Below are 24,239 nucleotides of genomic sequence, written 5' to 3'. Positions count from 1 at the left end.
AGAGAAAATCCTTCCTAACCAATTTCAGGATAATCGGTTAGCAAATGACCATTTTATTGCATTGTTACTGCAAATTGGACGGACATATATATATAGCGGAGCTATATCCAAATTTGAACCGATTTCTTTTAAATTCACCTGTGATGTCGGGAGTCATAAGAAAATTCTTCCTGTCAAATTTCGAGAGAATCGGTTAACAAATGACCATTTTATTGCAGTATTACCGCAAATCGGACGAACATATATATGAGAGCTATAGCCAAATCTGAACCGATTTTTTCCAATTTCAATAGGCTTCGTATCTAGGCCGAAAAATATGCCCATTTGAAGACGATCGGATGAAAACTGCGACCTGTAGTTTGTACACAAATTAACATGGACAGACAGATGGGCAAAGCTAAATCAAATCAGAAAGTGATTCTGAGTCGATCGGTATACTTATCAATGGGTCTATCTCTCTTCCGTCTGGGTGTTACAAACAAATGCACTTAGTTATAATACCCTGTACCACAGTATTAGTGTAGGGTATAATTTACACAATATAGCAATGACAAAAAAAGAGGAATTACCCTACTCTGGGATCTTTTGTACACTCCACCATAGGATGAGGGTTTACTCAATTCGTTATTCCGTCCGTAACATATCGAAATATTCTTCTTAGACCCGTTAAGGTATATATTCTTGATCGTCATGACCTTTTAAGTCCATCTTGTCATGTCCGTCCATCAGACCGTCTGTTGAAAGTATGCTAACATTCGAAGCAGCAAAGCTCAACTCTTGAAATTTTGACCAAATACTTCTTCTTAATGTAGGTCAGTTGAGATTGTAATTGGGCTATATCGGTGTACATTTAGATACAGCCCCCTTATAAACCGATCTCGGATCTTGACTTCTTGAACCGCTACAAAACGCAATTCTTATCCGATTAAGGCGATGGGAGAATGGATTGAGGATGGGAGCAGCTCATACCATTGCGGTATAATAGAGGCTACGATAGGAAACCTGGAAGGAAGGGAAGAGGTTTCCGATCGGATACCTGAGATCACACTTGAGGTAGAGTGCGAGAAACTGCTGCCAAAGGCACAGTCTTGGATTGACATACTATTGCCATCTGGAAGATTATGTTTCACGGTTGGATGAAAGCTAGAGGACAGAGTGGGCCTGGGGGTCAAGATTGAGAACCCAGGGACTGAGGTCTGTTTTAGACTGCCTGACCATAATACGGTCCTGCAGGCAGAGATCCGGGTGATCACAGAATGCGTGAAGTGGTGTGGTGCAAACGCGAAGACTTCGAGTATGAACATCTTTACCAACAGTAAAATTGCCATAAGGGCAATAACAACCAGCATAGTAAGGTCACGAACTGTCTTGCAGTGTAAGAAGGAGATTAACGCCTTCTCTGAGGATGGCAAAATCCGCATCGTTTGGGTGCCGGGCCATAACGGAGTAAGGGGGAATGAAAGGGCAGACGATTTGACGGTAAAGGCCAGAGGACTGCTGTCAATGTACTTGGTTAACCAGAAAACTTTCGAGTCGACGCAGTTCGACTTAAGGAAATATTCAATTATGCGATCCAGTAGAACAGAGAAACGGTCGGTAGAATGGCGAAAATCCTATGGGGGGATCCAGATCGTGAGAAGTATAGGTATTGGTATCATAACGGGACACATAGGACTACGAGCTCACTTATGTAAAATCGGTGGGGCAAGTGTAAGGATGTTTAGGGCATGCGTTTAGGGCATAATTGAGGGTTTTGTAAGTAGCACGAAATTCCTAACAAAATTTTTTTTTTTAGAAATTACTTAAAAGTTTTTAGAGCTCACAACAAGCCGATTATTGGCTTCGGTGTGTGTCCTTTGTGGCACGGGGTGGATTAATATCTGCACCCTCTTTTCAACCTAACCAAAACAAACTTATCCAATTTAGATAAAATTTTGCACAGTAACTGTTTCCATGACCTTAAACATACGTGCTTAGTATGGTCCGAATCGGTCCATCGATTTTGAATGAAATGTTTTCTTTATAAATCGGTTCACAACCTGATATGGCTCCCATATAAACCTATCTACTGAAGATACTTCTTGAGAAGCCGCAATTTTTTCCGATTTGGATGAAATTTTGTGCAACGACTTCTCCTCTGACTTTCAACATACGCGGCAAATGTCGTCGGAATTGGTCAATAACCTGATATAGCTCCCATGTAAATCGATCTCCCGATTTTACTTCTTGACCCCTGAAATTTTGCACATTGATTTCGACTATGGTGTCCAACATCAAACTAGGTATGGTCCGAATCGGTCCATGACCTGATAAAGGTCCAATAGCACAGCAATTATTATCTATTATCCTTCCGTTTGTCCGTCCGTCTGTCTGTCTATTGAAATCACGCTACTCTCTATAAAAATGAAGATATTGAGCTGAAACTTTGACAGATTCTTTTTTTCCCCATAGCCAGGTTAGGTTCGAGAATGGGCTATATCGGACTATTTCTTGATGTAGACCCCAGATAGACAAGTCTTCCAATTTTTGGTCTTAAGCCTATAAAAGCCACATTTATTTCTGATTTTTCTGAAATTTGAGACGGTGAGTTGTGCTAGGCCTCTCGACATCTTCCTTCAATTTGGCCTAGATCGGTTCAGATTTGGATATTGCAGCCATATAGACTGATCTCTCGATTTAAAATTTGGGGTCCTTAAGATTCGCATTCATTGTCTGATTTCGCTGAATTTTGTTACATCTGTTTTCAATTTGGCCTAAATCGGTTCAGATTTGGATATAGCTGCCATATAGTACGATTTCTCGATTTAAGTTCTTGGGCACATAAATCGCGCATTTTTTTGTCCGATTTCGCTGAAATTTAGTGCAATGAGTTGTGTTAGGCCCCACGATATCCTTTTTGAAAACGGACCAGATCGGTCCAGATTTGGATATAGCTGCCGTATAGACCGATCTTTCGATTTAAGGTCTAGGCCCCATAAAAGGGGGCATTATCTGATTTTGCTGAGATTTGACACATTGACTTTTGTTAGGCTTTTCGATATCTGTGTCCTATATGGTCAGATCAGTGTATATTTGGATATAGCTGCCAAAAAGAGCCATATTCAACCAAAATTGAACAGTTACTTGTATTTATTAGACCATTCAATGGCCATGTCGTAATTGTTGCAAATCGGACCATATTTCGATATAGCTGGTATGTATGCATAAGTAATTCATTTTTCACCGGATTATGACAAAAAAATATTTTATATATATACCCGAGGTGGTGGGTGTCCAAAGTTTCGCCCGCCCGAACTTAATGTCTTTTTACTTGTTTTTTTCTTTTCAGATCACTTCATGAAATATTTTATCAGAAGTGAGTATAACCTTTATAAACTCTGCTAGATTGTTTTGCACTTTAAATTAATTAGGATTTTTATTTTATTTAATATTTCTGGATGTATGGTGTATATTTGCGGGTCTTCCACTACTATATTGGTATTCTTTAAAGCGTGAACATGAATATTTTCTTCAAAACGCCAAATTAGTACTTATCCTGATATTTGTAGAAGCCATTATACCGATATCTCTATTCTATAACCTAATGTAGCTCCCCTACATTGATATATCGAAAAATTACGGTACTTTGCCAATATCGCCTGACAAAATTTTGTTCCCATCATTGGCAAAGGTTTTTAATACCATTTGGTATCAATTCAATACCAGCCAAAGGAGGGTATTAGGAATTGACGGCGTCACACTTGTATTCTGTCATCGCTCTGGAAGTGATGTTGAGCTTTTTATTGACGCCATTATAAAATATTTGTTAAAAAAACAAATAAAATGTTTTAATACAATTTGAGTGCGTAAAAACCTGTTCAAATAACAGAAAGCGGTAAAAATGGAAATAGTACAAATTCTTTATACAACAAAACATGATAGTCTCTTGTGTAGAAAACGATGCTGTGTTGGTGTATTCATATGAAAAGCACTTCTGGGAATCCATGGTCAAGGTGTTTTGTTCATTAGAGGGTGGAATAATCAATTACGGTTTGATACTAAAACCAGTAACGGCCTGGTGCTAAATCAATAACAGATTGGTATTCAAACCAATACCAGTTCGGTAATAAGGCTAATACCAAACGGTACTATCCATAACATCCATCATAAGATGTTGCAATAGCGTATGGTACTGAAATGAGCACATTTGGTGTTAACTTTTCTCTGGGTGTATAAATTGATATTTTGAGTTAACATCTTGAGATTCTAGAGTAAAATTGCAAATAATTCACAAATGTTTCAATCATTACGAGGGAAAAACCACCGCTGAAAATATTTCTGATGGTCGTGTCAGGATTCGAACCTAGACGTTCAGCGTCATAGGCAGACATGCTAAAATTGACCATTAAGCTGATGTAGCATCCATATAAATGACTTGATACTTATTTTGAATATGCTCCAAAACGGTCCGAAAGATATCTGGCATAGAAGCAAATTCTCTGACCAGAATTTTTACAGACATGGAAAGCACAATTTTCACACGATGTGGATTACATTCAGCATATATCAATTCTGTAATATCTTCCAACATACAAGCTTAGAATGGCCCCAATCGGTCCATAGTCTGATGTGTTGCCACAAATTTGGCATCTTCCGATAATAATGTTTAACGTAAAACTCCTCTTGAATGCTTCCTTAGATATACTATGTTCAGACCAAAACTATTTTGAGCAACCGACTCGTTTTCCCTTTATAATGCTCTGAAAACGACTCGTTTTTCCTTTACAATTTATAAACTTGTCATTCAAAGCATGTGAACCCAAATAAATGCCTAAATTGTGTCTACAAGTAAATGCATGCTAAGTTCGGTCGTATCTTGGGAACCCCCTACCATAGATTCTGTAAAGAGCATAATTTTATTCTACATACCAAACTTCTGTCAAACCAGCAAAATTAATGCTTCTAGAAACCGAATAAGGACGATCGAGAGACAGCTTAAATGGGTGATATATCGGGTTATAGACTGATTTGGACTGCATTTGGCACAGTTGTTGGAAGTCGTAACAGAACACCGCATACAAAATTACACCCAAATCGGACAAAAATTGCGGCTTGTAAGGCTTCAAGAAGTCAAGTCGAGAGATCGATTTATATGGGAGCTACTAAGCAAAGATGTTGGGAGTCATAATAGAACACAACATGCTAAATTTTAACCAAATCGGACTAAAATTTCGGCGTGTAAGGGCTCAAGAAGTCAAATCGGGACCTCGGTTTATATGGGTGCTATATCTGGTTAAAGACCGATTTCGACCGCACGGTTATTGGAAGTTATAACAGAATAAAGCATGCAATGCATTTTAGTCAAACCGGACAAAAATTGCAGCTTTCAGGGGATGAAGAAGTCAAATTAGGAGATCGGTTTATATGGGAGCTATATCCAATTCTGAACCGATGTAGCCCATTTGCAAACTCCAACGACCTACACCGACAGTAAGTATCTGTGCAAAATTTCAAGCGGCTAGATCTACGCGTTCGACCGTTATCGTGATTTCGGCAGATAGACGAACGGACGGACATATGGCTTGATCGACTCAGAGCGTCGAGACTATCAAGAATATATATACTTTTTTGGGATCCTAGACGAAAATTACAAACGTAGTGACTAGATCAGTATAACCCCATCGTATGGTGGTGAGTACAAAAAATTTAGATATTGTAGTGGAGTTATAATAAAACAAGTAAAAAGGCAGTAGGTTCGACCGGGCCAAACTTTGGATACCCACCATCTCGGGTATATTTGTAAACTCCCTTTCTTCACAATTCGGTGAAAATTTGATAACTTATGCACCCAAATTCGGCACGGACATTTAGTGGTCCAATAAATATAAGTCACTGATGAATTTTGTATTTAAAATTTCAACGAAATCGGGTAATAAATCTTTATTTATTACCCGATTTCGTTGAAGCTTTATGAGCTTCAGACCCTCAATCGGCATATCAGTCTATATGACAGCTATATCTTAATACAGTCCGATCTTGGTTCAGATGGCGGCTGGCCTACAATTGTTTCACATTTCAGCGAAATCGGATAAAATATAAAGCTTTTATGGACTTCCTACTCTTTATCAGGAGATCTGTCTGTATGGCAGCTACATTTAAATATAGACCGATTCGAACCACATATGGGACGGATGTCGGGAGACCTAAAACTACAAACTATTTAAAATTTCAAATCGGATAAAACATAAAGCTGTTATGGCCTTCAGACCCTCTATCGGAAGATCGCTCTATATGGCAGCTATATCTCAATATAGTCCGATCTGAGCTATATTTACGTCTGATGTCGGGAGGCTTAAAATAACCCACTGTTTTAAATTTCAGCGCAATCGGGTAATAAATAAAGCTTTATGGGCTTCAGACCCTTTATTGGGAGATCGGTCTATATGACAACTATATCTAGATATAGTCCGATCTGAACCATATTTAGGTCAGATGTCGGGAGGCTTAAATTAATCCCCTGTTTAAAATTTCAGCGAAATCGGAAATAAATAAAGCTTTTATGGCCTTCAGACCCTTAATCGGGAGACCGGTCTATATGGCAGCTATATCTAGATATCCGATCCGATCTGAACCATATTTAGGTCAGATGTTTGGAGGCTTAAATTAATCCCCTGTTTCAAAATTCAAAGAAATTGGGTAATAAATAAAGTTTTAATGGGGTTCAGGCCATTTATCGACAGATCGGTATATTTTGAGTCAGATGTCGGGAAGTCTTAAGTTACTCGCTGTTTCAAATTTCAACGAAATTGGATGAAAAATAAATCATTTATGGGTATTAGACCCGTCATCGGCAAATGTGGTCCGTTTTGGCCCGTTCAAGAACTTTGCCTGCGTGCATCAAAAAGACGTGTCTGTATCAAATTTCACTCAATATCTCAATTTTTGAAGAATGTAGAGTGATTACAACAGACGGACGGACAGACACACGGACATCGTTAGATAGTCTTAGAATTGTACGACGACCCGAAATATAAATACATTGTAGGGTCGGAAATTGATTATGCCCCCTATCCTACGGTGGTGGGTATAATAAAGCATTTATGGGTATTAGACCCGTTATATGGGCCGATTTGGCCCGTTACAGAACATAGCCTGCGTGCATCATAATGACTGTCGAGTTATTACCACACACGGACGGACATACGGATAGACGGACAGACAAACGGACATCGTTATATGGTCTTAGAATTTTACGACAATCCGAAATATATATACTTTGTAGGGTCGGAAATTGATATTTCGATGTGTTGCAAACTGAATGACTAATTGAATATGCCTCCTATCCTACGGTAGTGGGTATAATAACCTTTTACAATTGTGCATCAAAAGGCAATTTCCAAAACATCTCAACACGTGTCAACGGTGTTTTTCAAAACGATATAAACAAGACGAATCAATGCAGACATAGCATTAACCAAATATTTCTGACATACATATCACCAGTCGTTTGTCTATTAAATCAAAGCCTTTTAAAATATGTCAAATTTCAAAATGTGAATATTAACAATCCTCCCTCATTAATCCAAAAAGACAGTCCATATTCATGCGATAGCCATTTAAATCAATTTTTGCAAATTAGCTGAAATACCTTTGGGCAACAATAACAATGAGAGAGAATCACCTGTTTGCTTTTTTTGTAATTTAATAATAAATTTATTGGACTAACCTTGCCCTCCACACACAAAATGTGAATAAACCCAAATAGAGTTTTAATTCAGGCATTTAACCTTAGCACTGAACAAAGCGAGCACGCATGCCCACCCATCTATTTTTTCGTGTGTGCGACTTACACGCTCAGACAGACATCATAAAATATTATCACAAAAAATCCAAACATAAAATCTTCAACATGAAATGCCAAAAAAAACTTTAACTTCCACAACAACAAAGAAAAGTTGACGTGCATCCATTTGACAAAAAAAGCACAAAATGTAAATTTTTAAACGTTTCAAAGTCAAATGAGTTGGGATACCCACCAATACAAAGAAGACAAGAAGCGCAACACTACCAGCCAGACCAAGACAAAACGTCATGGCATAATGTGTCTTAAATACTTTAAACAGCTCTTTGTTTGTTTTGGCCAAAAGGCAATCTCTCACACACAAGTCAGACATGAAGAGTACCGACTATTATGACGTCTTAACAGCATTTAAATTATTTCGAATAACTTTGTGCGTGCGTGTAAAATTTTTTAAATTTTTATGTTTTTGGTCTATGATGGTCGACATGTGAATCTTTTATATGGGACATTCTTTAAAAAATACTTTAACATGCAACTGTGAAAATCCAAGGTTTTTGCAAACGGTTTTGTCTTAGCTGTAAATAAGCAAATTGTGCATTAATAATTTAATTAATGCAATGGAGTTTTTCATTGAATTTGAGTTAACATCACAATAACGATGGCGTAGTCGAACTCCTAAAATCTTGGCCTACATTCACAACTTTCTTGATCTCAAAGTAGGATATTCAGTTCGTATCTCAGGAAGCGAATCGATAGATCTATTTATGCGGGACTATAACAGGTTAAGGACCAATTTGAACCGAACTTGACACAGTTGTTGGTAGCCATAACAGAACACTACGTGCAAGTTGGACAAAAATAGCGATTAAGGGCACAATTTTACGCCACGTACCTAATTTTCGTCAAACCAGGCAAAAATTAAAGCTTCAAGGAACCGAAAATGGGTAATCGAGAGATCGGTTTATATAGGCGCTATATCAGGTCATAGACCGATTTAGACGAAACTTGACACAGATGGTCAAAGTTGTAACAGAACACTACAAAAAATGCGGCTTTCAGGGGAGCTATATCCAAATCTGAACCTATATGACTCGCTTGCATTCATCGATGACTTATCACAATTAGAAGTATATGTGCATAATTTCAAGCGGCAAGCTATACGCGTTCGACCGCTATATCGATTTCAATAGACGGACGGACGAACATGGCTAGATTGACTCAGAATGTCAATCAATGTTTCGTGGTGCTACAAACGTAATGACTAGATAAGTATACCCCCTATCCTATGGTTGTGTGTATAAAAGACATTGACATAAAAGGCTATTTAGTGTAAACAGAATGTTTAACGGAAATGTGACATGTTTTTATAGAATTTTCCGAAACAAGGGATTTGTTGGGCGTCAATTGATCGAAAAACTTTTGAAGGCCAATTGGGCAGTTTTTAAGAGGTTGTTGTGCACTCTAAATAATCGCTCTAATCGTTCTCCATGATACGTTCCTAAGATAAATCAAATCTGTTATAGTATCCGCGCCTAAGAGCCACAGTCCGTTAGACGTGAAAGAAGGGGATCATCTAACTCTCATGCCCTGCACACGCTTGCCCCACCTATTCTGCATAATAATGCTGAAAGTCATTCTGACCTCCTTCCTATTTCCTCGTCTTTTCACCAAACCGATCCCCCCTATAGAAATTTCATCGTCTTTGCGAACGTGGCACTATTACGACGGCTACATGCGTGCTTATCGTCCACGCCGTATTACAACACTCTGAAAGGCTTCGCAATCATTAGGTGTATTGATATCAGTCACCTAGCCCTTATTGCGAAGTCGACTGTCCTCCCATTTCTTCTTATCCGGTATTGCCCGTCACCCAACGATACGTTTTATGCCATCATCAGATAAGGCGCTAATCTCCTTCTTACACTCTAACACCGTTCGTAACGGTTTTTTCTATCCACTCTTTCAAATTCTCATAGTGACAGTGGCTGCCTCATTCCCATTCTGAATGTCTATCGGTCGAACATCTAGAACTACAGGATTCTATGATTCTTAATTATAAGGGCAGATATTCAAGGAATAGCGGCAGACCAGGCTTTACCGGATTGTCCATGTCTTTAAGCGGCAACAGTACAGAAGTGATTAAAAAAAAAACATCAAGAAAAAAAACAAGAACAACAGTATTGTGAGTCCAAGAACCTTTGCTAATGCCTCTAAGGGCATCTTGATAATGGTCGTTATCGACAACGGAAAAGAAGAGAGTATGTAGGAATATATTGAGTGTGATAGTCGATGGACTGTCATCGGTGTACTCAGACGAACTCACGTAATTACCAAAATCTCCTTCAGGTTGTGACCACGTAGTTTACAATCAACCCTGAGGGAACATTTACCATTGCGCCCTATCAAATATTGGTTAAAATTGGCCTGGGGCGGCACCAGATCAAGAATTAAGATATCCCTCTTCGCCTCATGATAAACGCATGGAATCTGTCAGATACCGAAGCCTTGCTTGGAAGTCTACGGAACTATAACTCTCATCTTTCAAGCACCCTTAGAAAGAGTGGTGCCACTGCTTTATTAATAACATCTAAATACTTGCATAAGAATGTCTTGTGAAGAGGAACTCCGTATTCTTCGTATTCTACAAAATTTCCTTTAATATACCATATTGCCTATAATCGGCGTCATTTCATGTTCATGGGGTCATTTTAGGGAGGTATGCAAAAAATTAGATTTTTTCGGACTATCCCCGTAAACTGCACTTCCACCATTGGTTGGGAGCTATATCAGTTTATAAGCCAGCATAAGCATTTGAGCCATATTTGGCGTGTTGGCGGTCATTGGATTGGTCAGTATGCAAAATTTCAGCCAAATCGGATAATAATTGCCCCGTGTAGAGGCTCGAGAATTCATCATATAAATCATATGGACAGAGTCAACGTCGTTTAGATGTCCTCACAGTGTCTGGTTCAAAATTTTAGGGTACTTGCTGTTTTCTGAGATTGTTGTCTCTAAAACCTTTCATTGGGTCCATAGCGCGGCGTGTCGCATTGCGACACATCTTGGGGAGGAACTTTTTACATGGCATAGTGCCTCCAACTGCTGCCTGCATTAGGAGGAGATGATCACCTCTGAAAATTCTTTTTTCTCACATGGATTGGAATGCATGGTGACCTCTGCGCTCGCTGGCCTCCACAAAATATCTTAGAGAATTGTATACCAGACGAGATTGCGAGATTAACTGTGGGTATGCCTCTTATGGCATTTAAGCTGATTCTTCGAGATAAAGCCCATGCATTCTGATAGATTTTAGGTTTCAAGCAACGATTTCTGCTGAAGCTATAAGGAAGGTCGACCAAAGCAAGCACCTGTTGTGTGTCTGTCCTGCACTGGATATAGCCATATAGAAAGAATAGTTGCACTTTAGATTCCTAATTCTTAAAGGACTTGTCTGTCAATGGTAGGAGCTAAAAGGCATCTTCCTTCTCCTGATCCTGTGGTATCACAATGAATTAAAGTGCCTTGGTGAGTCTGATTGAAGACAGTCACTAAAACCTAACCTAACATAAATCATTGTCTTGTTCTATATCACATTAACGATTTCAAGACTTTCAAGTTCAAGACTTGCTGCTATTTGAATTTTTGTGTTATGAGTTATCGGAAAGTTTCAAACGAAATAAGAAAAAAAGTCGGGCGGTGCTGACTTTATTATACCCTACACCTACACCATAAATACAAAAGGGGGGCTATATTTTATTCTTAACCAACTCTGATGGACCTCAGCGGATGTATTCAGATGGGTTAGTCAAAATTCCTATATCAAATTTCGAGCGAAGCAAATATGTTCAAAATGTAATAACAACGGTTGACATATGACAACAAATTACCTAAAATCTGACGAATGGATTTTGACTAAACTTCTAAGATATTGTGGTATTCATTGAGGAAAGCGTTGTGCACAATTTTGGTAGGATTGGTCAATAAATGCATTTGCAGTGGGTCTATGTGTGAAAATCGGGCGATATATATATATGAAAGATATATCTAAATCTGAACCGATTTCTATGATATCGAGAGTCATAAAGAAATCCTTCCTGACAAATTTCGACAGAATCGGTTAACAAATGACCTTTTTATTGCTGTATTATTGCAAATCGACGAACATATACATGGGAGCTATATCAAAATCTGATCCGATTTTTATGAAATTCACCAGTAATGTCGACAGTCGTAGAAAAATCCTTCCTGCCAAATTTCGCCATTTTATTGCATTGTTACTGAAAATCGGACGAACAAATATATGGAAGCTATATCCAGATCTGAACCGATTTTTTCCAATTTCAATAAGCTTCGCCTTTTGGCCAAAAAACATACCTGTACCAAATTAGAAGACGATCAGATGAAAACTACGACCTGTACTTTGTACACAAATTAACATGGACAGGCGGACAGACAGACAGACAGACAGACGGACATAGCTAAATCTAATCAGATAGTGATTCTGAGTCGATCGGTATACTTATCAATGGGTCTATCTCTCTTGCTTTTGGGTGTTACAAACTAATTCACTAACTTATAATACCATGTACCACAGTAGTGGTGTAGGGTATAAAAATGTTTAAAATATCAATTAGCTCCAGAGGCTTTACGCACAAAATTGGCTGGAACATTGAGGTCCAATCTGTGTGGTGTTCATTGCTGTCACCAGAACTCTTAGCTGCGAGCTATCGGGCTCTATACGTAGTTGCCACGTGCAACGGCAGTCATGGATAATCAAACGGTAACCAACGGAGAGTCTCAGTGAGAGGCCGGGCGGCATCCACTTTTGCACAAATACTGAGTGCCTATGATGCTCGATATGACAAGGCGGGTTATTGGCGCCTGTAAATAACCAATGGCCAACCTGTTCCCGCGGCGATCGGTCCTTTGGACCGGAACGATCTTGCTCACCTACAGGAGCCTGACGAGGATCGCCAACTCCATATGAAAATGTGACAACAACAACAACTTACAAAACCACCAATATGGCAACTAAATATTTTCATAAGGTTGTTGTAGCTGTAGGTACCTACGAAGTGAATGCTAAAAATTGTGATTAGAGCTCAATCACCACAAGGAGGGGTTGTGTATCCCCTTCTGGCTCTTGGATATCTGTCGGATTTTCAGGTCATTTGAAAAGGACAGTTAAAGTTTGTTGGGTACAAGGATGATGTTGTCATCATGGTGTGTGGCCGTTCAGAGTGCATATAGTATGCTGCCAAAGTCAGGGCTTTGATCTTGCGCTGGTAACATGACGGACTTAAGCTTGATTTGTGGGGGTGGTGAGGAATCATTGACGGTTGAGCACCTGTTGTGAGACTACCCTGAAATTGCGAGTGTAGGTGCAGGTTTATGGCTTCACAAAATCTATTTTGCTGTCTAAATTATCTTCATGCAAAAGGTATTTCGCCATTCTTGACAACTATAGCTTTAAATTGCATATTGGAGGGAGCTTCTCCAAACGTTCAGGAGCGTTTTGTCATGCATGATGGTTCCTAATCTTCTTCATTTTAAGGTCTCGCATTGTACAGATGTAAATTTTATCAGGGGGCGACACAAGAGACCTAAGTTCCCTGAGTATAAGTGATAATAAATGCGGTTGCTAAACATCTGTCTAAGTTTAAAAACCATAACAGAAGCAATTCAAAAATGAGTTGACATATCAAATTCTCTCAGCTGGGTTGATGCGGCCACCTGATAAATACGCCTTGCCCATTGACGTATCAAGTTCCATCAGCTGTGCTGATGCGACCATCTGATTAAATACGCCTTGGGTGGAGGGTATACAAATTATTATACCCTCATGCTACAGTGGGCACTTAAAAAACCAAATTTCCGATATTGAATGTTGTAAGTATTGATTTTCTGATTAGACTACGATCAACTTCTCGCGAACTGCTGAAAGGCTCATCACTCATCAAAGTCTGTTCCACCACTCTTAAGGTTAATGTGGGGATTTTCTACTTTGCCTAATAAATTCTCAAAGTCAAACCTACCGGTCGTTTCATGGTAAATAATTTGTATGAAATTGACAATACCTTACTGGCAGAAAAAATTGTTGTGATCCGTTAAATTTTTTACTGCTAATCAATAAAACGTTTTTTCCAACACTAAACGATAACTGGCACTGATTCATTCAATTATTCAACATAAGCAAAATAAAAGTAAAAAAAAAATTTATATTATAATTAAACAAAAAAAACAGTTTTGATTTCTTGGACCCCAAAAGCATAGCAACTATAACACCATTGATCGTGCGTGCTGACAGGCAAATGACCAATTTTGAATTTCTTTTAACCATAAAAAACGCATACGACAAAAAGAGCGATCGCATGTCAGCAGTAACATACGTCCGTCCGGATTAACGCATTTAAAGCGGCTAATAATTGCCGCGTTTTCTGTGTTTCCGAAGGTTGGTTGGTTGGTTGGTCTTCATTGGTTGGTTGGGCTATGGGTCTATGACAGACCGGTAAATTGACAATGGATTCGACAGAAATTTGAAATTGACTTTGACAGGTGATTGTTAATATGTGGGGGTCATTGTACATTTATTGAGAATGAGTTGTCTAATGGTCTGGGCTATTGTTTTTGTGTATTTGCCTTTGTTGTTTTCTTATTGTTATAATTCTTAAATAAAGGTCTACTGAAGTAGTTTCCTTTAATGGTATTTTAATGACAGCCTGTTAATTTATTTGTTATTGATGTTATGGGATAACTTTTTTGTGAAAAGTTTATTAACGATACATCATTTATTTGATATGGAGATGGGAATTAGGCTTTAAATTGATTATGTTTTAATGGTATATGGGTTAATGATAAGTTTGTGAGAAATAAGAAAATCATCTCCATGTTTAACCTTGACCATGACAAAATCAAGGTAGAATAAAACCAAACTTAAGCACAGTAGACAATTAACAGAATTCAGAGGAAATGATCAAAATTTGAATATCATAGGTTAGGTTTGGGTGGTAGTCTTAAATGAGAGTCAGACAATGTAATACCACAGCAGCCAATGATTAAAACCGCTAATGGAAATCAAGCTCACGACCATTGCGCTGGGGTGATCTTATGCCATTTAAGGCGTATAAAGCATGTTTTTAGCTCTTTATACCCTCCACCATAGGATGGGGGTATACTAATTTCGTCATTCTGTTTGTAACTACTCGAAATATTCATCTGAGACCCCATAAAGTATATATATTCTTGATCGTCGCGACATTTTATGTCGATCTAGCCATGTCCGTCCGTCTGTCCGTCCGTCCGTCCGTCTGTCTGTCGAAAGCACGCTAACTTCCAAAGGAGTAAGCTAGCCGCTTGAAATTTTGCACAAACACTTTTTATTAGTGTAGGTCGGTTGGTATTGCAAATGGGCCATCTCGGTCCATGTTTTGATATAGCTGCCATATAAGCTAAGTGTGGTTCAAATCGGTCCATAACCTGGTATAGCTGCCATATAAACCGATCTTGTGTCTTGACTTCTTGAGCCTCTAGAGAGCGCAATTCTTATCCGATTGGAATGAAATTTTGCATGACGTGTTTTGTTATGATATTCAACAACTGTGCTAAGTATGATTCAATTCGGTTCATAACCTGATATAGCTGCCATATAAACCGATCTGGGATCTTGACTTCTTGAGCCTCTAGAGGTCGCAATTATTATCCGATTTGTACAACGGATCCTCTAATGACCATTGTTGTATACAAACTAACATAGCCAGCAATGACTCTAAATGCCTAGGTTCGAAATCTTTAGAGAATGTCAGAAAAATTCTTTTGCCCCTTCTAATTATTAGCGGGCCTTCTTTAACTCTCTAATATCTTTTTAGGGTGGGGACCCTTCGCCCTGAATGCTGATATCGAATTCGTGCCATTGTAGCCTATGACACTGAACGCGTTCGAATCCTGGCGAGAACGTCGAACAAAGCGGTGTTTATGCCCTCTTAGTGTTGGCGACATTTGCGAGGTACAATACCATTCCGATATCAAAAAATTATATAGCCTGTGATTCCTTCCGGACAAACGTACACAATCTATGAAAATTTTAAGAAAATCGGTTCAGCCAAGTGTCATATGGTCATAATGGGTCTGATAGCGTTTTTGAGGGCTTGCATGACCACCTATACTTCGATTTTGTATGGCAGATTCGAAATCTACTCCCGAATACCTTTCATTTGAGCCCCATATTGAAATGAACATCCAATATGTCTGTTTGGGGCAGTTTTGGGCTTGGGGCGGCCCGACGGGTACTTAGATTAAAATTTTAATACCATATTCGTAATCTACTTACCAATATCTTTCATTTGATACCTATATTGTCCCAATGGGTCCACTTTTGATTTTGGGTTCTGTTTTTGGGGTAAAAAAATTATATAGCCTATGTTTTCTTCCAGACCATTCTACATAATATGCAAAAATTTCGAGAAAATCGGTTATGCCGTTTTTCAGTCTATACGGAGGAACAAACCGAGTCCCATATTGTCTAATGTGCCCATTTTGGGAGTTTTTGTGGGGGTGAGGTGACCCCCTATACTTCAACATGTATTTGTATGCCAGATTCGTTATCTACTCCCGCATACTTTTCATTTGATACCCATATTGTCCTTATCGGTCGACTTTTGATTTTGGGTGGTGTTTTTTGCTAAGGGGAACTCTCCCTCTTACGATATTGAAAAATTCTATAGCCTATGTTTCCTTCCAGACCATTCAACACAATATGCGAAAATTTCGAGAAAATCGATTTTGCCGTTTTTCTGTCAACAAACCGAGTCCCATATATCCGTGATTGGCTAATGTGTCCATTTTGGGCATTATTGTGGGGATACGGTGAGCCCCTATACTTCGACATGAATTTATATGCCAAATTCGTTATCTACTCCCACATACTTTTCACTTGATACCCATATTGTCCTTATCGGTCGACTTTTGATTTTGGGTAGTGTTTTTTGGGGTAACGGTAGAGGGTTTGCCCCCTTCCGTTATCAATAAATTATAAAGCCTATTCCTACTTCCTGACCATATTCGTAATCTACTCCCGAATACCTTTCATTTGAGTCCCACATTGTCATGATCGTCAAATAAACCTATTTTAAGGGGTTTTGGGGCTGGAGCGGCTCCCCAGGTACTTGGACCCTACTTTTATTATGAAATTCGTATTCTACTTTTGAATACCTTTTTTTTTTTAATCTCATATTGTCCCGGTCGGTCCATTTTTATTTTTGGGTAGTACTTTTGAGGTAAGGGGGAGGGTCCGCCCCCTTCCCGACCAACCTATACAATCTGTGAAAATTTCAAGGTAATCGGTTCAGCCGTTTTTGAGTCTATACGGAACAAACAAACAAAGCGGCAAATAAACAAACAAACAAACCGACAAACAAACACAAATTGAATTTTATATATTGGGTTGCCCAAAAAGTAATTGCGGATTTTTTTGGAAGAAAGTAAATGTATTTTTAATAAAACTTTAATGAATGAACTTTAATCAAAATACTTTTTTTACACTTTTTTTCTAAAGCAAGCTAAAAGTAACAGCTGATAACTGACAGAAGAAAGAATGCAATTACAGAGTCACAAGCTGTGAAAAAATTTGTCAACGCCGACTATATGAAAAATCCGCAATTACTTTTTGGGCAACCCAATATAAGATAAGATTGTTCACCCAAGTCCTCTTCTAATTTTTTATTCTCCATAACTTAAGTTATTTCTCCTCTCAATAGCTGATGCGTGGGTTACGTAAATTAAAACGTACTCGTACAAATTTTTGCCTCTCTTTATAATTGCCCACAAATTTCGTCTGATTCGTACAGATAGTGAATTGCGGAAAGATGCTGAATATTTTTACGATCAAAATTGATTGTACACCTTAACCTCATAAAAGTGTATGGCGTGTTAACTACAGAGACCATTTAAATCGATTTGACTCGCAATTAAAAATATATTGAAATGTTGAGTGAACCTGTCGTAAGTTTTTAATACAATACCTATTGAAAGCAATTGTTATTTCTTTGGTATAATGACGAAAAAATAATGCCAAAAAACAACTGAATTGCTTTGTAATGTCGAGGAATCGATGCCAGACAACAAAAACTGGGTTTCGGTGATCAGCAGAAAACGGTTTGGCTTATGAATTTAGGATCGCACAGCAGTTTTAAGCCAATATAAGACCGAAAACTTATTCAATACAAAAAAAATTTTATTGCGGGTTATTAATTATTTGCCTTATAAAAAATACAAAAGGAAGTAAAAAGGTATTAAGTTCTTACCACTAACCACCTAGAATGTATATATCAACCCAATTAACCCTCAATAGAGATGACGAAAAGTCTAAATCGACACACTGAACGACTCAAAAAAAAAAAAAAAAAAAATACGTGCAAAATTTCAGCCAAATCGGTCAAAAATTGCGGCTTCCAGGGGCTCAAGAATTCGAATCGGGAGATCGGTTTATATTGGAGCTATGTCCACATCTAACCGATATGACCCATTTGCAATCCACAACGATCTACATCAATATTAAGTATCTGTGCAAAATTTCAAGCGGCGAGCTTTACGCGTCCAACCGCTTTCGTGATTTCGACAGACGGAAGGTCGACATGGCTACATCGAATCAGAATGTCGAATCGATCCAAGATATATATACTTTATGGGAACGCGGATCAATATTTCGAGGTGTTGCAATGGAGGCCACCGTAGCGCAGAGGTTAGCATGTCCGCCTATGACACTGAACGCCTGGGTTCGAATCCTGGCGAGACCATCAGCAACAATTTTCAGCGGTGGTTTTCCCCTCCTAATGCTGGCAACATTTGTGAGGTACTTTGCCATGTAAAACTTCTTTCCAAAGAGGTGTCGCACTGCGGCACGCCGTTCGGACTCGGCTATAAAAGGGAGGCCCCTTATCATTGAGCTTAAACTTGAATCGGACTGCACTCCTTGATATGTGAGAAGTTTACCCCTGTTCCTTAGTGAATGTTCATGGGCAAAATTTGCATTTGCAAACGGAATGACTAGATAGATGGTGATGGGAATAATAAAATCCGATCTGGACCATACTGGGAACGGATATCGAGGAGCCAAATACAACTCCATATGCCAAATTTTAGCAAAATAGGTTAAACAATTTAGCTTTAATGACACTTAGACCTTAATTCGGCACAACGGTCTATATAAGGGCTATATCAAGATATAGTCCGATATACCTTATCTTCGATCTTAACCTGGCAGTGAAGTGTTTCAGCGCATTATCTTCATTTTCGAAGAATGTGGCATGATAATGATAGTCAGACTGATGGACGGACATGGCTGAATCGTCTTAAAGTTATACAACGATCGAAAATTTTTATACATATATTTATATAATTTGTAGGGGCGGAAATGGATATTTCTTTGTGTTGCAACCAGAGTGACAAATTGAATATACCCCCATCATTCGGTGATGGTAGGGAAAGGACGAAAGCAATAATTATTCCACTCTGTTGCGCCTTCATTAACACCACGCGAAAAATATATTTCTTACTAACTACCATATGTATCTCCCCAGTACAAATTGTTTATGTACTCCAAATACCCTTTATTTCATTATTCGTTCGTTCTTTCCCACGCCTCTTCAACCGCCCCTGCCGACCTATGGGTACCCTCCCTCGAAAGAGAATCAAACATAAATTGTAAAATTAAATTCGCACTAAGGCGCACAAAAATTGAAAATGAGAAACTTCGGCGGAGCCCGGGCGGGATTCGAACCTGGGCACATCGAGCAACAACGAGAGCCGTTGCCGTCGTCTGGCGTTCGAATCCATAAATACAACTTTCAACAGATGCATAGCATCATGTGTATACCATGGGAATAGTGTAATTGTGCGGACAAAAAATCTGCCATTAAACAAAAACACATGCATTGGGAAAAGTAAAAGCTAACAGACAGGGTTGTCGAGCGCGGTTCGTGTGGAATCTACATTTTAGAGTCGTTTTCGTAATAAATTGGGTATAAGTACAACATACCAACATAATAAGTAATTCTAATTAAAATACAAATGCGTCCCATAGTGGTTGCCGTGTGCTGCGATCTCTGACCTTCCTTTTCCATTTGCGAAGAAAATCTGCGATCATTGATCTCGTCTCGAAAGAGGAACAAACAAAAATTGTAAAATGAAATGATCTTAGTCCTAGCAGGCAACAAAACTTGAAAATTAAAAAAAAAAAAACCTACTGGTCCGCAAAGGGAGTTGAATTTGTTTTTAACAACATATTCGTAATCTACTCCCATAAACCTTCTCCACAAAAAGGTAATACCCAATTAATACCTTTTTTGGGTTCTTATTTGGGTGTTTATAATTTTGCGGATATCTTGGGTATAAAAATATTTTGCAAATAATTTTTGATGATTTCGTATTCTTTGTATATAAACCTAGTCTTCTGATCTCATAAAATCGGATTTTAGTTATATATAGCCGCTATATAGACCGATATCCAGACTTAAAGTGTTGAATCAATAAATTCGTAATTTTTCATCCGATTTCTATGAAATTTGGCACAGTGAGTTCTGGTAGATCCATTTCTGTTAGGTGTGGTTCAGATCGGACTATATTTGGATATAGTTGGCCTATAGAACGAACGCCAGATCTCCCGATATTGTGTATTGGGGCCATAAAAGATCCATTTATTACCATTTATTCGATGAAATTTGGCACAGTGTGTTCTGGTAGACTCCTACCCATTTCTGTCAAATATGGTCCAGATCGGACCATATTTGGATATAGCTGCCATATAGACCGACCTCCCGATATGGAGTATTGAGCTCATAAAAGTAGCAAGATCCGAAATTGGGTTATATGGAAGCTATATCAGGTTATGAACTGATTGAACCAGCTTTACTTAGCGCAGTTGTTCAAAGTAGAACCAAAACACTTCATGCAAAAATTCAGCTAAATCGGATAATAATGCGCCCTCTAGCGGCTCAAGAAGTCAAGATCTGATATGGGTTAATACGGAAGCTGTATCAGGTTATCAAGCGATTTCAGCCATACTTAGCACTGTTAATGAAGGTGAAGACTTTGTGATAAACTTCAGCGACAACGGATAATAATTGCGCCCTCTATCGGTTTAAGAAGTCAAGATCCGAGATCGGTTTATATGGGAGCTGTATCAGGTTATGAACCAATTTGGACCATACTTGGCACAACACAAAATAAAACACTTGGTGCAAAATGTCAGCCAAATCGGATAAGAATTGCGCCCTCAAGAGGCTCAAGAAGTCAAGATCCGATATCGGTGTATATGGCAGCTATACTAAAGCATAGACCGATTTGGCCAATTTACAATCCCAACTAACCTGCATTATTAAGAAGTATTAATGCAGAATTTCAAGCTCTCTACAGACTGACTGGCGTAAAGGGTGATTTCAATCGATCACTTCTTGAAATAGGCGTGCTTCGTGAAACTTCTAAGCCGGAAATCCTAGTTAGTCATTATCATGGTATCCACAATACGACCTCTGGACCTGCTTCCCGATTTGTGGGTTATATGAGAATCCTCATTAAAAATTTTGCAATGGCGAACGCCATTTTTTGCTATTTCACACATTTAAGCCCAAAACATAGCTGGCCACATAACGAACTCTTCCAGTAAATAAACCCAACTTATTTCTTAAACAAATTGAGTCTACGTCAAAATCGAGCCCAAACCTAAACATTCATATATGAGTGCAAAATCTACGTCATTCATTTAACTACCGCAATATCCAACAACGCATCAACGACCTTCACAAAAATTTGAAATTTTTGCAACGGCTTTGTTGTCTGTTTTGCATACTTTAAGTTTTATTTACATTTTTCATTTATGACCAAAACAAAGAGCCTACTAGTAGACCAAAAAAAAACATCGTTCAGAAGGCTAAAATAACTACATTCCCATATGCAGACGCATACTCGTATACCTGAACCGCCAAGTAGACTTTAGTCTGACTAGCTAATGTGTTAACCCAAATTCAGTACCGCCACAGTCAAGAGTTAAATAAACACAGCATCTCGTTTGCCTTGATGCGGCCGATGGGAATGCCTGAATCGCAGCTCATTGACAACAACCCAAAGAATTATTAAAGAGCAAGCAACCTACCAACTCAGCTCATGCATTAGCAGCACTCGCAGCCTCAGTAGCTTTTCCATAGATGATAGGTGCATGTAAATAGACAAAATTTTGCAGTTCAAAAGGTTCAAATTTTTAACACAAATAACTTGGGTAATATTTTGGAATTTGATCATACCGGGCGCTTATAAGAGCACATGCATACATGGTAGACAGTTAATGAATAGTTTAAAGTTTTGCAAGTGTTATAGCAGTGACGTTGAAATGGGGGAGGGACAATCAACATCCAAAAATTTACACACAGATGCCATACAGACCGCCAATCTGCCAATTTAGGGTCATATTCTTAAAAAGTGATTAAAGATATATTTATGGCAGCGGCGATCGTAGCTCTGAGGTTAGCATGGCCACCAATGAGATTTGGACGCGTAGGTTCGAACCCCGGCGAGAATAACAGAAAAAATATTTTCAGTTGTGAATTTCCCCTCCTTGTGCCGATGAGATTTGCCATGCATAGAAACCATATAAAAACTTCTCCCCTAAAAAGTGTCGCACTAAGGCACTCCTTTCGGACTTGGCCATTAAAAGGAGGCCCCTTATCATTGAGGTTAATACTTGAATCGGACAGCACTCATTGATATGTGAGAAGTTTGACCCTCTTCCTTAATGGAATATTCACGAGTAAATTTGAAATTTTGCATGGTGAGTGAGGAGGTGAGTATCTAAAGTTTGGCCCGGTCGAATTTAAAGGTATTTCCTTTTTTTGTGATCAAAACATTTTTTTATAAAAATTTAATTTCGAATAAATTTCTGTGATATATTGTATTTAAATTTGGTATCAAAAGAGTAGTGCTTACCCCATCAACCCAGACCCAGAGGCCTCAATGTTAACCCAGAGAAGACTGAAATATGTCTGTTCACGAGGGAGACGATTTCGATATCTAACACGGTCAAATACTTAGGTGTGATCTTGGACAGGAAACTGAATTGGAAGTGTCACATTCAGGAGCGTACTGAGAAGGCTCACAGATGTTGGGCACTATGTAGACGGGCCGTAGGCTCGAAATGGGGCCTGAATCCAAGGATAGTCCACTGGCTCTACAGGAGCATGAAAAGACCAAAACTAACTTACGCCTCAGTAGTTTGGTGGACTGCTATGAAGAAAAAGTGCAACATAAGGACCATACGACAGGTTCAGAGGACATGTTGTCTTGGCGTAGGCGGAGCGAGGAGTGAAGCACGCTCACTAGGGCACTGGAGACTATTCTAGATATCCGACCCATTGACCTACAGAGTAAGTGTGAGGCAGCCACTGCGGCTATAAGACTTAAGGCGATGGGAAAATGGATTGAGGATGGGAACAGCTCATACCATCGCGATATAATCGAGGCGACGATAGGAAACCGGGAAGGAAGAGAAGAGGTTTCCGATCGGATGCCTGAAATGAACCTTGAAGTCGAGTGCGAGGCACTGCTGCCATCGGCACCGTCTTGGATTGAGAGATCCCTAGCATTGCCATTAAAGCTAGATGACAGAGTGGGCCTGGGGATTTACATTGAGAACCCAGGGCCCATAATATGGTCCAGTAAAATTGCCATAAGGCTAATAACAACCAGGACGGTAAGGTCACGAACAGTCTTGCAGTGTAAGAAGGAGAATAACGCCTTCTCTGACGATGTCAAAATCCTCATAGTTTGGATGCCGGACCATAACGGAGTAAGGGGAAATAAAAGGGCAGACTGTTTAGCGGTGAAGGCCAGAGGACTGCCGACAATAAACTTGGTTAACCCGAAGCCTTCCGGCACGACGCAGTCCGAGTTAAGGGAGTGGGCGACGTATGCTCATGCAACATTGTGGAACAGCGAAACGGTCGGTAGGCGGAAATCCTATGGGGGATCCAGATCGTGATTAGACGAGGCTATTACTGAAAGGAAGCAAAAAGGAGGTCAGTATAGCTATTGGTATCATAACGGGACACATAGGAATACGAGCTCACTTATATAAAACAGGTGCGGCAAGTGATGGCATGTGGAGAAGATGATGAGACGTTGGAGCATTTCCTTTGTCATTGCCCGGCTTTCGCGTCTAACAGATACCGTCACTTAAGACGTTGTAAGTAGCACGGAACTTCAAACTTAAAATTTAAAGTTTTTAGAGTGCACAACAAGCCGATTACTGGCTTAGGTGTATGTCCATAGTGGCATGGGGCGGATTTATATCTGCACCCTTTTTTCTACGTAACCTAACCTACCCCATTAAAATCCTTTAAAATGAAAATTTGGGAGACTCTCATTTCAAGTATTTGAGAGTAGATCAAAGAATGGCCTACATAAGTCTAGATCTGGC

The 24,239-nt window shown here is 39.1% G+C and overlaps 2 protein-coding genes across 3 annotated transcripts in view; one reads left to right on the top strand and one right to left on the bottom strand.

Moving 5' to 3' along the window:
• The window catches only part of LOC106094403 (uncharacterized), a 198,472-nt gene extending 195,115 nt beyond the window's left edge, over nucleotides 1-3,357 (top strand). For both annotated transcript variants that reach the window (XM_059366227.1, XM_059366224.1), the window contains one exon: nucleotides 3,329-3,357. The gene's annotated coding sequence lies outside the window, so the exon portion shown is untranslated. The remainder of the gene's footprint in view (nucleotides 1-3,328) is intronic.
• The window catches only part of LOC106089485 (uncharacterized), an 87,849-nt gene that overhangs the window by 55,545 nt on the left and 8,065 nt on the right, over nucleotides 1-24,239 (bottom strand). The window lies entirely within an intron of this gene.

This window comes from Stomoxys calcitrans, chromosome 4 (assembly GCF_963082655.1).
Source record: "Stomoxys calcitrans chromosome 4, idStoCalc2.1, whole genome shotgun sequence".
Taxonomy (NCBI): Eukaryota; Metazoa; Arthropoda; class Insecta; order Diptera; family Muscidae; genus Stomoxys; species Stomoxys calcitrans.
This window is presented reverse-complemented; position numbering and strand designations above follow the sequence as displayed.